Genomic DNA, 17,614 nt, shown 5'->3' with positions numbered 1-17,614 from the left:
AGTCTTTTATTTCTCTTGGAAACTCAGCAAAGCATTTTACCGAAAACACCATCTTTCTTAAAGAAACCATTTTTATGGGGGCCGGGACTAGTCCGCTAAATAGGATGGGAAGTAATGGTAACTGGCTTTGAAAGACTGTAACCATGGCGTCAATTTTAAGCATTTCATAGAGTATTATGCTGGAGGTTGTGGATAAAGAAATCCAAGACGGGCTATCAGCTAAAGGAACTTACTGCCCTGTTCAAGAAGACAAAGTTAAATAACAATTTAAGAAAATGCAGTTAAGGATTTATATGAGATAATCTCTACAGAATTTCACAGTGAGAGCCAAATGGCATAGTATAACTGGAAACGTATGAGCTGAAAGGGTAACACATGATAGTGGGGAGAGGCGGAGAGAAGGCATCGTAATTAAATTTATTTATTGAACACCTACATTTTGAAAAGTATTGGGTAGCCAATGGAAGAACAAAGGCAATCTATCAAAGGTTTACAAAGTAGGGGGAATAGCATGACTTAAAGTCCACTGTGTGGACAAACTTTATGGGTTGACATTTCAGATGATTTCTTTTTATGTACTTTATTCCTAATGTACTATTAAAAAGTTACTTGTGTTAGCAGGAATGCTATATATAAAAAAAGATTTTTATAGTTATTTCTTTATATGTACAAATACATATGTTTGTATTTTAATCTCATGTTTATGCATTTTACTACTTGGTACTTGTCTTTAAAATTCTGTATGCTTAGAAATGTATAAGCTTCTCTAGAATATGATGGTATAAACCTAGAGGGCATGGAATAAGGCTTATTTAAACTTTTCCCAGAGTACCTAACACAGAACAGGGGCCTAATCTTTGTTATATATTTTTTTGTAACTTAATTTATCAAATATAAGTTTTAAAACAAGCTGTTCTAAAAGGGAGATAAAATTGTAAAGTAGCCAAAGCATTTTCTATAGAAATAAGAAAACTATCAGGAAATTTAAAAGCATGCTATTTATAACAAGTAATATGATTGGATGGTATATAGATCATTACAGTAGTTTGTGATCTGTATTAATAATAGCTGAAATAAAGGTTTTTAAAATACTGTATGAAGTTTATCAAATCAGTTAAAATATGTAATGCACTTTGCAAATTTTCAAAGTGTTCTATTTTATTGTTATTTTTATATTTCTGATGTGTTTGTTTAATTTATACCATTTATCATAAATTTTTAGTAAGACAGTGCTTAGAGGAATTATTGGAGATCCTTGATATCTTTTATAAAAGTTCAGTTTACCACCACCAGGACAGAGAGCACTTGTTCAAGAACCATGGGCTCAAAACAGCTTGTCCCTACTATTCCTGGAACGTTGTTGAAATGCCTCCAGTCACTCGATTTTGCAGTCCTAGTCTATTTATTTTAGAAAATGTTATACTACCATTAGGTCAAGATTTCTGTTTTTACTATTTCAGGCAATTGGAGAAGGCAGCATACCTAGGTTTAGTTAGTCAATCAATAACCATTTATTAAGTCCTTACTATGTAAAGAAATGCAAAAACTATCCCTGTCCTCCAGAAGCTTTCTAATGAGGTAACATGTACACAACTAGTTACATACAACATATATACAGAATAGATGGAATGTCACCTGAATGGATAAGGCATTACTAGCTAACAGGGAGGAGGGGGTAAGAAAGGTCTTTTGCACAAAGTGGCAGATCCCATTTAGTCTTAAAGAAAGCCAGAAAAGCTAAGAGACTGAGGTGAGAAGGGAGGGCATTCCAAGCATGAGAGACAGCCAATACTAAGGCATGGAGATGGGATATAGGTAATATAGGCCAGTTTTGCTGGATCAAAAAGTGTATGGAGGGGAATTAAGTATAAGGCGAATAGAAAGGGACTAAGTTATGAAGAGCTTTAAATATCCAAACAGAAGACTATATTTGATCCTGGAGGTAAAAGGGAGCCACTGCAGCTCACTGAGCAAAGAGTGAGCCAGACCAACACTTTAGAAAAATCATTTTGGCAACTGAGTAGAACATGGATTGGAGAGAGATGTGAGACAGGCAGACCACTGAGGAGACTGACAATAGTCCAGGCAAGAAGTGATGAGGGCCTGTGCTAGGGTGGCAGCTTTATTAGTGGAGATATGTATATGAGAATTGTGAAGGTGGAAATAAAAAGAATTTTGTAATGGATAGGATATCTAGGGTAAGTGAGGAGTTGAGAGCTTCAATAAAAGCTGAGAGCATGGATGACTAGGAGGATGGTGATACCTTTAAAAGTAACAGGGAAGTTGGGCAGAGGGAAGGTTTTTAGAAAAGATTGGGAGGATCAGGAGAGGGTTGTATCAGGAACCCTTTTAAAGAGGAAAGAGTATGCAGGAGGAGAAAATGGTTAACAGTGACATCCTGCAGAAGAAAAATCAGGATAGCGAAAAGGCCATTAATTTTGGCAAGAGAGCACTGGAAACTTTGGAGAAAAGTTTTGGTTGAATACTGAGGTGGGAAGCCTAATTGCAGAGGGTTTAGAAGAGAGTACAAAGAGAATTAGAGGTAACAAGGGTAGATGACTTTCTAAGGGAGTTTTAAGTCAAGAAGGAGGGAAGAGATTGATGTAAGTGTGGGTTTTGTTTGGGGTGGGGGTGGGGAGACATGGCCATGCTGGTAAGCATTAGAGAAAGAACCACTAAACTGAAGAGTGGGGAATGATAGTGGAAAGGTTGAAAGGGGCTAGGTTATGAAGGGCTTTGAATGCCAAACATAGGATTTTGTATTTGATCCTGGAGGTGGGGCAGGGTGTGTGACATGGACCTGCAATTTAGGAAAATGACTCTGGGGGCTGGAAAATGGATTGGAGTAGCGAGAGACTTGAATCAGGTAGACCCACCAGTAAGTAGGCTATTGGAGTAGTCCAGGTGTGAGATGATGAGGGTCTGTACTAGAGTGGTAGCAGTGTCAGAAGAGAGGAGGAGTGTTGGAGAGATGTTGGAAAGGTGAAGTTGACCTTGGCAGCAGATTGGATGTGGAAGGTAATAGTGAGAAATCAATTATGAGCCTGATGAACTGGGAGGATAGTAGGAAATGTGCTTGGGGGGAGAAATTTTGGAGAAAAAGATAATGACTTTGTTTTTTAACATACTGAAATTAGGACATCTACTGGACATCCAGTTTGAATGTCTAAAAGGCAGTTGGAGATTCAAGATTGGAGGTCAACAGAGGCTAGGGCAGGATAGGTAGATTTGACAATCATCAGCATAGAGATTATAATTAAATTCATGGGAGCTCATAAGATCACCAAGTGAAGTAGTATAGAGAAAAGGACACAGGACAGGACCTTGGGAAACACCTATACTTTTAGAGGGCATGATCTGGATGAGGATGCAGCAAAGGAGACTAAGGAGCAATTAGATGGGTAGGAGAATCAGGTGAGAGTCGTGTCGCAAAAACCTAGAGAGCAGTTTTGGTGTAATGATAAGGTTGGAGGCCAGTTGTAAGGAGTTAAGAGAGTAAGAAGAGAGAAAGTGCAGGCACCTATTGTAGACCTTTTTAAAGCCTTTTTTAAATAAAAGAAGCTGCCACATTGCCATCCTAGATGAGATGGAAAGGGAAGATATCTGAATTAAAACAGGCCAAGGGGGAAACATTCATATTATTAGGCTTTTAAGTTTAATGAGGACCGGGGTTCTGTCTTAGCTAAACTCTATATTTCTGACAATCTATACACAGTGGCCACTTAATACTTGTTGAATAATAGTATAATCATTTCAGTCTCTAAAAATAAGAATTTTACCTCCAGGCCAGGAGATAAGAGGATACAGACTGGAGTGTGAAGTTGACACAGGTTTACCATATCTGCTCCCAGGAAATAAGGTAAATAGATTGGGGGGGAGGGGGCACAAACTAGAAATTTTAAATACTTCCACAATGGATCACTGACTGCCCACAAAAGCAACTGAAACCATCAGCTGGTCATTATACTGACTAAACTGAATGAGTGCATAGTTCAGATTGTTTCTAACAAACACCCTCTAATCAACAAATACTTATTGAGTAATTCTGCTAGGCACCATGCCTTAAATAAATTAAAAACTCCTTACAGTCCTCTTGAGTGCTAAAACTAGTGTAAGAGCAATTACAAAAGAATTGCCTACCTCTGTGGCAATGGCTATCACTGCAAAGGGGGATTCAGAGAAGGGTAAGATTTTTGGGGTTGAAGTAATCTGGGAAAGTTACATGGATAAGGTAGAATTTGAACTGAGGTTTGAAAGACAGGATTTGTACTGAGGGCGAGAAGAGGATAGAGTTTTACAGAACAAATCTTTTTATCAAGGGGATTTGTTCTGTGAAGTTTGGATTCAGTCAAAGGGCTGAACTAGAGGGCCACATGCGGCCTCGAAGTCGAAGGTTCCCCACCTCTGGGATAGACCTTTAAAGAAGAGCAGTGTTATAGCGTGGTACAAGGGAACAAGTATTAAATGCCTACTACGTGCTTGGAATGGTGCTAAGCACTTTATATAAACATCCCATTTGAACCTTTACAACTATCCTATGATGTAGGTGTTATCCCCATTTTACAGTGGAGGAAACTGAGGCAAACAGGTTAAGTGTCAGCTACGAAGTATCTGAAGCTAGATTTGAATTCAGGTCTTCCTGACTCTAGGGTCCAGAGTTTATTCACCATGCCATCTAGCTGTCTCCAAAGTAAAAAGCCCTGGAATCAGGAGAGTCCCAAGTAAGAATCTTGGTTATTCCCATGTGTGTGACCATGGGCATCTTACATCCGTGAAATGGGGAAAACTACTTGTAATACCAACTCAAGGAGTTATGAGGGTTAAGTGAAATGTAAATTTGATATAAATGTTGGCTATTACTGAAAACATTGAGGAGAGACCTTCCTGGTTGGAGTCTCAGGTATATGTTGCAGAAGTAGTGAGAAAAAGCTTCCATCAGTTGGAAGGAGCCAAACTCTGGGTGGGACTGGGGAAGGGAAAGGATAGGAAGAAGCTTGAAACCCATCAATTTGGGCTTAATTAGGATGAGATGATATGAGTTCCTTAAAAGGAGAATGGCATAATGAAAGCAGTATAGTGGCTGGGAAGATTAATCTCACTGTATAGATTATGAGTACAGAAAGAACCTATTAAGTACCTACTTTGCAACTAGACATTGTGGATACATAAATGGAACATCCCTTGCCCTCAAGGAGCTTATTATTCTGTTAGGATGATATAACATATTCACACAAAAGTAAATACAAGATATTTAAAAAATAAACAGTGATTTGTGGCTGCCACTAATCCCTGGGGGAATCTCCAAAGGACTCTACAAGGATTTAGCTTGAACTGAGCCTTGAAGAGAACTAGGGATTCCAAAAAGCAGAGGTGCAAAAGCAGAGGATGGAATGTTATGCATGGAGAGCTACAAGTAGGCCAGTTTGGCTAAAGAATAGTATGTGATGCAGAATAATGTATAATTTTCCTAGAGAGATAAATTGAAGCCAGATTGTGAAGGACTTAAATGGTAAAAAGAGGGGTTTGTATTTTATTCTAAAGGCTAGCTGCTGAAGTTGAAGTGGGGTGTCACATAGATCAGCTTTTTGGGGGCAGTTATATGGAAGGATTGTAATGGGGATAGATGGGGTATAGGGAGACTGATTAGGAGGCTACTGCAATAAACCAGATAACAGGTCATAAGGATCTGGACCAGAGTACTTTTGGGGCAAGTAAAGCACAGAGATATGAGATGTTCAGGAGGCAGAATGGAGAAGACATGGAAACTAATTGGATGTGGAGGTTGAGGGAGAGTGAAAAAGCTAGACTCAATGCAAGCATTCACTGTTTACTATGACGTTGTGCTGGGCTCTGGAGACACAATGACAAAAATGAAGCCACCTTTGTCCTCAGTGAGTTTATAGTCTACTGAGGGAGATGACGTGTATGTATGTAAATATACACAAAATAGTAATTTAGGAGAAGGAGGCTAAGAGGGAACAAAGAAAGGCTTCACTTAAAGGTAGTGACTGGGCTGAGTTTTGAAGGGATTCTGGTGGTGAGGAGGGCCATTCTAGGCATGGAGGACAGCTTGTGCAAAGAAAGCACTATCCATAAAGTTAGTGAGTGGAAGCAATTCATAATAAGGCTAGAAAGGTAATTAGGGTCCAGTTAAGGGCTTTAAATGTCAGAGGATTTTATGTTTGATGATAGGGAATCACTGGAATTTACTGAATGGAAGGGGAGAGGGGGAAGGATGGCAACATCATCAGATCTGTGCTTTAGGAAAATCACTTTGGCAGCTGAGTGGAGGATGATTGGAGTATTGAGGCTGGAAGACGCACCAGGAGGGCATTGCCATAGTGCAGGAAACAGGTGATAAGAATAAAAATTAAGGTAGTGGCTTTGTGACTAGAGAGAAAGGAAAAAGTGAGAAATATTACAATCCTAGGTTGCAAATCTGGGTGATTGGAAGTATCATAGGGCCCTTGACAGAAATAGGTAAGAGAAGTGGTGGGTTTAGGGTAAATGAGATGTGTTTTGGACATGTTGAGTTTGAGAAGCCTATGGGACATCCAAGTAGAGATGTCAAACAGGCAGTTGGAGATTCAGGATGAGTTCAGGAAAGAGATGAGGGCTGGATGTGTGTGTGTGTGTGTGTGTGTGTGTGTGTGTGTGTGTCTGTGTGTCTGTGTGTGTGTGTAGAGAGGGAGAGAGAGTAGATAGATAGATTTGGGAGTTACCTAGAAGACAGTTGAATCTTTTGGAGATAAAGAAATCACCAAGAAACAGACTGCAGAGAAAGAAGAAGAGAGGACCCAGGAGAGAGCCTTTGGGTATGCCCAGTCATAGTGGGAAATGGATGACGAACTTGCAAAGCCACCTTTAATAATAAATGGTAATGAGAATGTCACAGCAAAGTAGTGTCAAAAACGCAGGGAGCAGAGTATCCAGAAAAAGGGGATGGTCCAGAGATGTCAAGGAGGTTGAGGACTAGAAAACATTTAGGAGACCATTCAGAAGTTGTAGTAGTTTAGGTATAAGGTAATGAGGGCCCCAGATTACAGGGATTTTAAAAGCATAGAAAAGAAGTAGACTGCCTTGCATCGGTTTGCCAATGAAAGAAACTCCATGATAACTAGAAATGATAATAGTGACTGTCACGAAGATATAAAGAGGTTTGAATGTTGAAGAAGTTCACTGACGGTAACACGGAAGATTCAGATAAGTAGGGCCTAACTATGGAAACAAGGCCTCAGAGGATGTGGAACGCAAAGCCAAGTGAAGTTTGGAGATTACAGGGAAGTACGAGACAAAGAGTGACTGATAAGGCCAACACTAAGCAAATCTGGTGTTCAGGCCTCCTCTTGATTCCTCCCCTTTTATTCTTAGCCAGTATCCTTATTCTCTTTCTCAATTTTATAAAAATCCTGCTAAGGAGAGAGAGAAAATGCATTCATATAACAAGTAAATAATTGATAAAAATCATTCCTAGGGATATATGTACTTTAACAGGGTACAAAAAGCCTTAAACAAATAGCTGAGGCTTTTACTTAATCACTCTAGGCAACTCGATTTGAGTGGGCCTCGACAGGAATAAGTCAGACTGTGATTGGTAAGGGAGAAATGAGTGAACCTTTTTTCCATTTCGGGATGCTTCCATCAATGAATCTGAAATTTGCTATCTGTAACATGCATTAAATGGTTGTTGGCCAGGCTCACATAGGGATGTAGCATGGTGATATGGAATACATTCAATAAGCATTGACTAAGCACCATGTGCAAGGCACTGTGTGAGGCATTAGGAAAATATGATCACATTTCAGGCAGCTTCATTTGCTACACTGCAAATTTTTTAACTTTATGCTGTGGATAGAGTAGTTTAATTTTTTTTTTTTGGTTAATCCCACTGGTACTTACAGATAGAACACAACTTTTAAAGTAAAGCTCAGCAGGGACAGAGTGAAATAGGAACTTTTGGGGCTCTTTTCTTAATACTGGGGGTTAAGTTGCTCATTCAGTAAAAAGAGTCTGACCTATTCAATTCAATTAAATACCAAAGAGTAACCTTCCCAGTATTCTCTTAACCAAGAAAAACCTTGTAGAACGGACAGTGGGAATCATCACTCTTATTTTTATAGTCAGAAACTTGAGGCACAGAGATAGCAGTAACATCAGATTTGAGTATCTTGATTTCTTTCACATTCTTTCCATTAGATTACAAAACATCAGAAAAATGACTAATATGTTTCCTTTGCACTTTGAGGTGTGGGTATCAAAATCAGTATAGCATTTTGTCTGCTATATTTATTTCCTTTGAACTAGATACAGCTTGTTAATGTTATTCATTCAAATAATGACAGGTCAGATGTAGCATTCTGGGCATATAATAGAAGCACTTGGTGAATAGGATTCACAGAAGTTTCAGGCATGAAACTTCCTATGTAATGACAAACTTTTAAAGTCCATTCCACTCTACTGTAATGTATTATGTATAATTTTGCCCCATTTTTATTTATCTATAAGAAATGAAGTGGTAGTTGTTGGGAAGATCTATATAGCAATATAAGAGTTCTGAATGATGCTAATATTCTTTCAGTGATAACCTTAGGTTCTATAGAAAAGGGCTTTCTATGCTATAGTCAATTTTCCTTTGAACTAGATACATAATTTCATTGTTATTGGGTACCCTTGATAAAGAAATTCTCTCTACTAATATAGACTGGTGCCTGACCTGCAATTTGTACTCAGAGAATTGCCTGAGGCACTGGGAAATTAAGTGACTTACCCAGGTTCACAAAGCCATGTCAGAGGCCAGAGTTGAAGCTAGGTCTTTTCTGTGGCCAGCTTTCTATCCACTACACTTTTCACTGTTGGCTATTTTATAGCCAATTTCATATCTTGCAGATATTTCAACCCCTACCTAGTACATGAGACACTATAGGATTAGAGAACATAGTCGGTCACCTAAAATTTAATGAGGATAGCAGACAGGTCATTCTGTAATTTAACAAATGTAATTGTCTCATGACTGATTTGTAAATTTTCTGTACTAGAGAGATTACTAAAATGGTTTTGTTACTTACTAGTTGTGCTGTTAAGGACTTTGTAATACTCCTACAAGAGTAACTTGATTCCCAGTTTATATAGAGATTTGAGTTATAGAATATTAAAGGTTAATTATGCAAAATACTAGTGGATAGGGAATAAAGAAGTATTAGGGTATTAGGACAATGGTCCTGAGATAAGCCTAGGATGGTAAACCCAATTCTAGTGAGATCCCAAGGTAATCCGCTTGTGGGGAGCATTAGACTAACAGAAGTAGAGCTATTATCTCAGAAATACTTTCAAAGATTATTATTTTTTCATACTAAGCATGTATAGCACTCTTAAGTATGGTGCTGTATACAAAGGATAGGTGCTGTGATTTCATTAGTATATGGGATTTTGCAGATGAGGACCCTCCTTCTACCAATGGGGGTGGGCACTTTCTCTTCAATTGGAGTTGGAGAAGCTGCCTAGAGAACCGCTAAGTTAAGGGACTTGCCCACAGTCACATGGCCCAAGTGACCATGTCAGTGACAGGACTTGGACTCAGGTCTTCCTGGTTCTGAGGCCAGTTCCTCTATCCATGCTGCTATTCTGCTATATAGAAAAGGAATAAAACATGGTACTTGATCTCAAACTCAGTCTAATTAAGAGGTCAGTAGTTACATGAAAGTCAAGAATATTTACATAAGCATACTCCATGTGAGATTTCTGGAAGGCCCTGCAGACATAAGAAACACACAAAAATGAGATCAATCCATTTTATTGCATTGATTTTCAAACAGCCTCATTTGAACTTTGGTCAGTAGGGGGGGCAGTAATGCTGCAAATATTTCTCAAATACTAAAGATAAGACTCAGTCACATTCTCCAGCTAGGATTTTTGTGTCTTGCTGCCCCTAATTTGTTTTTATTCACTTGAGAAATATTTTTACAGGTATGGGTTTCAAAATCGGTTATAAAAAGTTTTACATTTTTGTCAGGAACATCAGTTTGACTCCTACCTTGGAAACTATGAGACCATTTCAATTTCCTTTAAAAAATACAAGAGAACATAGCAAAATTTCATTTAAGAAAACCAAAGAGAGGGAAAAACTGACCCCCTATAGGAAAAATAATTTTGTTAGGTCTTGTGATAGACAAAGGAAATCATAAGGAAAATACTGGGGAGACAATATTATTTAGGAGGCAGGTAGTGATAATTGTAGAGAAGATAAAAGGCTTAAATGTGGGAAAATAGTCTTAACAATTAGCTCTAGCTTCTTACATATGTAAGGCCTAGAAAGCCATCTTGCCTGGGCAACTTTGCTAGGATATGTCTTTAATATTAAAAAAAAACCTGAGTTTTTTTGGGGGTAGGTGGGGTATTTGGAGAAGCAGCATGGGGTAGGGGTTATTAACCTGGGGTCCCTGAACTTTGATGGGAAAAATGCATCTTTATTTTCACTGTAATTAGTTTCCTTTATAATTGTATGTATTTTATTTAATGCATTTAAAACATTATTTTGAGAAGTGGTCCATAAGCTTACCAGAATGTCCAAAGGGTCCAAAACACATACAAAAAGGTTAAGAACTTTTGGTGTAGTGGAAAGAAGACTGGACTTGGAGTTAGGAAGACCTGGGTTCAAATTCTACCTCTGACACAAGCTGTATGACTATGAGCAAGTCATTTGTATCACTTCACTTCTCTAAGTCTTAACTTTCTTATCTATAAAACAAGAAGAATACTTTGTACCTACCTCACAAAGTTTTTGTAAGGATCAAATGAAACAATGTATCTAAAATGATTTACAAACTTTAATCATCATCTAAATGCCAGTTATTAGTAGTAGTAGTAATGGCAGTAGTAATAATGGTTATTAGTACTGCTACTAGTAATAGTTAGTTTCATTAATAATGATGATGATTAAAAAGAAGAAACCTAGAATGGTCCAAATGGGAGGAAAACATACTTGGGAATTATATGCCCCTAAATAATAAGATATAACTATAGTAGTAAGCATAGCTTCTATATTTTATGAACTTCTTTCATTCTGGAGGATAAGACAGAAATAATGCAAGGCAGGAAGAATAAATGGAAATGTGGCCTTAAAACTGTTTAATATACTTAAATAATACAGCCAATTCAAGAATTCAAGGTCATAATCTTCTTCCTCTACTATTATTTAGTCATACACTTAACAGTACTATAACACAAAAATTACAAATATGGAAACTTTTAGATAATTTCATCATTCATATATTTCTGAGCTGGTAGTGAGCCATAGAGTTGTTTTGAGTATTTGGCAACTTTATGAATATAGGCTGCTGAACAGAGAGATAATCTGTGTAAGTTGTTTTATATATTTGGGTGTTTAATGTTTGCAATTTGATGTTGGTGACTCAATCAGAAGAGATGTAGGGGGAAAATATGGCAGAGAAAGAAAAAGGAAAAGGAATCAGGCACTATGAATGTAAGATCAGGAATGATGGGAATTAATTACTAGTCTTACCTATGTTAGACTGCTAGGTGTTGAAGTGGATGGCGTGCCAGGCCTGGAGTCAGGAAGACTCCTCTTCCTGAGTTCAAATTTGGCCTCAGACACTAGACCCTGGACAAGTCACTTAACACTGTTTGCCTCAGTGTCCTCATCTATAAAATGAGCTAGAGAAGGAAATGACAAACCACTCTGGTATCTTTCCCAAGAAAATCCCAAATGGGTCACAAAGAGTTGGACATGACTAAAAAAATGACTGAACAACAAAACATCCGTTGAAACTCCATCAAAATGATGCAATAGAGAAAAAATCTATAAGGGAAAGTTCTATGATGTAATATAATAAAAATGAATTATATTTTGTGACAGAAGGCATAATTTAAAAACCAAAATACATTAAAAGTACTGTGATACACCCAGAAGCATTTAAAAATAGAGAGTTGAATATACTTACCATTTTACATTCAATAATAACACAATTACCAGAAAAGAGTGAAGAGGGAGACATTTTATCCACTGAACTAATTTCATTCAGGCTAAATTCTTCACATCTGCTGTATGGCAAAAGATGTATGTGTTCTGATGAGTTCTCAGTGAAAACAGTGTAACTTCTTGTATTATTATGTGCCATGTGCTGCTCATTAATTTTTTAAGCATTCATTCCTAAAGCTGTCACATTTAACCTCCCAACTCCCCAAATAAATACGTATGTGGATCTGGATGAGAATGACCTACATTGGTGAATACTAAAATATCAGTAATCTCTTACATTACATATGCTAGGTTCAACCTAACCAAAGAAACTATTGATTGTATAAAAATATATACTCATAATAGTATTTGAATAACACCAAAGATCAATACAATTGTTTTTAAAATAATTATTAAAGATAAAGTTATTAGTCAGACACCCCAATACTTTTTCTTTAGTAGATCAGTGTTCCTGTATGTTCTTTTGGAGTACATTTCCCTGTATATGAGACAATGTAATTCCACTCATACCTTAGGTTGATAGGTGTAATCCAGAGCAGATAGTTTAAGATGATAGGAATCTCAAGGGGTTGATGATACGTGGGTTGAAAAGGGTAGGAACAACTAGAAAGTAAATAGAACAGCCATGATGGCAGCAGGGCTAGATGTAGCAAGAGGCTTCCTCTTGGGTTCCCAAGACCTCAGCACTGCCCAGCCTGTAGTGCCATGCCAAGTAACCAACATCCTTCAAAGCCACAGGCACTAATTTAACACCCTGTCATGAATTAACTGATGTTCTGTGGAGACAAATTAACAGATAAACTGAGGAAACAGTGGAGGTGGTAGTCGGGAATGAAAAGGTTCTGAGAGCCTTTAATAATTGATCAAGTTCCTTGTTATTACTTTGCCATTCTACTTTGATTAAACGTCTTAGATTTGAATTCTTGTGTCACTGGATTTGTTCTTGTACAAAGAAATTTATTGGTGGGGGCATGAACTAAAGAATGATTTATGGGAAGTTTTCCAAGATTGACTCCAGTTCATATAAACCTAGAGCTTGGGGCTCTGTACCATGGGTTTTATTTGGATACATCTTTTATGTTTGTATGTATGAATTCACAGAAAATTAAGAACTAATAACTATGATGAATGAGTCGATAAACCATATAATCACAATTGAATAATACCAAAGATTGAACTTTTTATTTCAAACTTTTCCAGTTAATATACTATTATTTAATAAATGTTAAATAGCTAGGACTTACTTGTAATTTTAAATTCTAAACCATTTTTTAAACTTTCAACAACAAAACAGATTCATTTTAGAATTCCAGAGTGTTAGGGCAAGAATGGATCTTAGAAATCATCTAGTTCAAGCCCTAATGATGAGAAGAAAGGTTACTATTTTGTTTTCATGATTCACCATTATTTAGATTATGTCTAAAAATAGACCCTTGACTCTTCAATCAAGGAAAATGTAAAACATGAAAAACCATTTTTTATGCTACATAGAAACACCAAAGTTAATAGTTTAAAAATGTGAGTCTTATATGGAATACTTTTCAAATTTATTCTTTTTATCTTAAATTGAACATGCTCTCTTATAATAGCAATTTAGATTTGAATAATAGACCATTAGGAGGAAGTACACCTCTAGCCAGAACGATGACCCCAAATCTGCAAATTAGAAAACAGCAAACACGTAAGATCCAAAATATTGAGTACTGGACTGTGAGGGAACATGTCCCACCACTGTTTTCAGGAATACCTGGTTTGGCAGGATATTATTTACATTGTTTAGAGGATTTTTGGTTGGATAGAAAAGAGATAAGAAAAATCTCTACTGGGATACATATGAGAATCCCTAAGAATTATTTTGGACGGCTATTACCTAAATTAGGATTAGCAGCTCAGAGAATACATGTATTGGCTGGAATGATAGATTCTAGTTATAAAGGAGAAATTATTGTAACATTTCAGAATTTGGGTAAAGAACCTATACAGTTTTATAAAAATGACAGAATAGTTCAATTTATTATTATTCCTTGTGAAAACTGACCCTCCTTCCAAAATAACTAGCAGAGGAAAGGAAGGGTTTTGTTTTACTGGTAGAATAAAATTGGGAGATAAAATATGGGTAAAACAGAAGCCGGATGATGTTCCAAAGGCTGCAGAAATTATAGCACGTGGGAAAGATAACACTGTAACAATTGTTTATCCAGGAGAAAATAATTATGAAACTGTTTCTTTGACTCATGTATTCTACCATGAATGAGGCTATGATAGTCTCTTTCTTTTTGGCTTTTGTCTGTTAAATTTGTTTCCTGCAGGCTTAGTACCATCCACCTGCGGAAGCCTGATTAAACCAGATGTCACTCCTGGATCTGTCCATGACCATGATGCATCATCCCTGGACCTGGCTTCAACTGAATTCTGGATGCCAGTTTGCTAAAGAACTGACTTCTCAAAAAGGACTCTTACCTCTTGGGGAAGGGACAGCTCTATGCCCAATTTCAGCAGGAAGAAGCTATGGAGGACGAGACCTTCGTACCTTACCCCAAGATTTTGAGCCCCATTAGTTTGAGGGGGGAATGATAACATTGTTTTATATGCTTACCTTGTGTTATCCCTTTTAAATTGTTGTGTAAAGTTCTGTTGACACCGCTCATCCTGAAACTCCCAATGCCCTATGCAATGGATAAGAAAAATCCTGGGGCTGAATGTAATAGCAATTTAGATTTGAAGATCTTTCCCATCCATTAATAGGCCATGTGACCTGATTACTTCACAGGAAGCCTAAGTCAGTAGGAGGAGCCTTGTGGTAGGAGGAGCCTGCTGAGAGGAAAAGGAAATTGTGTCACAGGAACTGCTGAGAGAGCAATTACGACAGTTAGAGCTGAGGGAAAGAGAGCAGACATGTGCTGTGGTGGCTGTGAGTGAGTTTGTTTGTGGGAAGGCCCCAGCAGGGGGTAGAAGGTTTTGGGATGGAGTGGTTCTCTGCTGTGGTACTGTATATTGAATTCTTTGGTGTTGTGATGGATTGGGCAGATGGCTTATGGGATCTGGTTATCTGGTGTCTGAATAAATGTTTTACTTCTACGTTCTATATGGAGAGTCTCTCACATTTTGCGATACAGAACTAAATAGGTGTATTCACAATAATCGTTGATGTCGTGTTTATTGCCTTGCTGATACATCTTTTAAAATAAGGAAAGTTATATGGTCTTAACTTAATAAAATAAATAGTAAAAATAAAGAAATATACAATTCATCTCAAATCCTCCTGGGAACTTGTTTCTAGTGGCTTCCACAAAACTTGAGATAAAGAATCAAGTCTAGTGGTCCCTACGGTGAATATATATGGCACACTTAATCTTCCTAATTCATTTTAGCTTATCTATCTCAAACACTGATATTTAATTAAAAGTTAAAATAATAAAAGTATACAAATTTTATTTCATCGATGTACTGCAAACTGCATAGTTTCACAGGATCACAGATCATAAATTCAGAGCTGGAAAGGACCTTAGGGGGTATTTAGTCCAACCCTTAAGTTATAGATAAGAAAAGAGGTTCAGGGAAGGGACTTGTGTAGGGATGATACACAGAAAGTGTCAGAGCGGGGCGGAGCCAAGATGGCGGCCGGTAAGCAGGGAATAGCGTGAGCTCCGTACCGAGTCCCTCCAAAAACCTATAAAAAATGGCTCTGAACCAATTCTAGAACGGCAGAACCCACAAAACAGCAGAGGGAAGCAGGGCTCCAGCCCAGGACAGCCTGGATGGTCTCTGGGTGAGGTCTATCCCACATGGAGCTGGGAGCTGGGAGCTGGGAATGGAGTGGAGCAGAGCCCAGCCTGAGCGGCGTGGAACAACAAGACCAGCAACCGGGCAGAGCATGCCCTAGCGCTCTGAATCAGTGAGCTGTGGCAGTTACGAGATTCTCAACCCACAAACACCAAAGACTGCAGAGAAGGTTAGTGGGAAAAGCTGCGGGAGTGGAAGGGGTTCGCAGTTCGGCTTCCAGCCCCGGGGGCAGCGGAGGTGGGGCAGCTACAGCTGTTGCTGCTTCTGGCTCCAGGCCCACCTGGTGGGAGGAATTAAGTGGCAGATCAGAGCAGGGGTGCACGGCCTGCTGAAGATCTAAGCCCAGGTCGGGTTGGGGGTTCTTGGGGAAGGAGCAGTGCTGGTGTGGCAGAGCTGGCACCTCCCCCCCAAACATAGAACATAGAACTCTGTAGTCTACAAGCAGTCATACCCCACTGAAAAACTCAAAGGTCAAGTTAGTTGGCTGGGAATATGGCCAGGCAGCGAAAACGCTCCGAGATTCAGTCTCAGACTTTGCATTCTTTCTTTGCCAACAAAGAAGACCAAAACATACAGACAGAAGAAATTAATAAAGTCAAAGAGCCTACAACAGAAACCTCCAAGAAAAACATGAACTGGTCCCAGGCCATGGAAGAGCTCAAAAAGGATTTGGAAAAGCAAGTTAGAGAAGTAGAGGAAAAATTGGGAAAAGAAATGAGAAGGATGCGAGAAAACCATGAAAAACAAGTCAATGACTTGCTAAAGGAGACCCAAAAAAATACCAAAAAATACACTGAAGAAAACAACACCTTAAAAAACAGACTAACTCAAATGGCAAAAGAGCTCCAAAAAGCCAATGAGGAGAAGAATGCCTTGAAAGGCAGAATTAGCCAAATGGAAAAGGAGGTCCAAAAGACCACTGAAGAAAATACTACTTTAAAAATGAGATTGGAGCAAGTGGAAGCTAGTGACTTTATGAGAAATCAAGATATTATAAAACAGAACCAAAGGAATGAAAAAATGGAAGACAATGTCAAATATCTCATTGGAAAAACCACTGACCTGGAAAATAGATCCAGGAGAGATAATTTAAAAATTATTGGACTACCTGAAAGCCATGATCAAAAAAAGAGCCTAGATATCATCTTTCAAGAAATTATCAAGGAGAACTGCCCTGATATTCTAAAGCCACAGGGCAAAACAGAAATTGAAAGAATCCATCGATCGCCTCCTCAAATAGATCCCAAAAAGAAATCTCCCAGGAATATTGTCGCCAAATTCCAGAGCTCCCGGATCAAGGAGAAAATACTGCAAGCAGCCAGAAAGAAACAATTTGAGTATTGTGGAAACCCAATCAGAATAACCCAAGATCTGGCAGCCTCTACATTAAGAGATCGAAGGGCTTGGAATATGATATTCTGGAGGTCAATGGAGCTAGGATTAAAACCTAGAATCACCTACCCAGCAAAACTGAGTATCATGCTCCAAGGCAAAATATGGATTTTCAATAAAATAGAGGACTTTCAAGGTTTCTCAGTGAAAAGACCAGAACTGAATAGAAAATTTGACTTTCAAACACAAGAATCAAGAGAAGCATGAAAAGGTAATCAAGAAAAAGAAATTGCAAGGAACTTAGTAAAGGTGAACTGTTTTGTTGACATTCCTACATGGAAAGATGACGAGTATGATTCATGAGACCTCAGTATTAGGGTAGCTGAAGGGAATATGCATATATATATGTTTATGTATATATATGGGTGAATGTGTATGTATGTATATATCTATGTGTGTGTATGTATGTATATATATATGTGTATATATATATATATATATATA

At 38.1% G+C, this 17,614-nt stretch overlaps 1 pseudogene; it reads right to left on the bottom strand.

Moving 5' to 3' along the window:
• Nucleotides 1-229: 229 nt before the first annotated feature.
• LOC118842336 overlaps nucleotides 230-17,614 on the bottom strand; it is a 39,498-nt pseudogene continuing 22,113 nt past the window's right edge.

The sequence above is a fragment of the Trichosurus vulpecula genome, chromosome 3, assembly GCF_011100635.1.
Source record: "Trichosurus vulpecula isolate mTriVul1 chromosome 3, mTriVul1.pri, whole genome shotgun sequence".
NCBI lineage: Eukaryota > Metazoa > Chordata > Mammalia > Diprotodontia > Phalangeridae > Trichosurus > Trichosurus vulpecula.
Note: the sequence above shows the minus strand (reverse complement) of the source record. Positions and strands in the feature narration are given on the sequence as shown.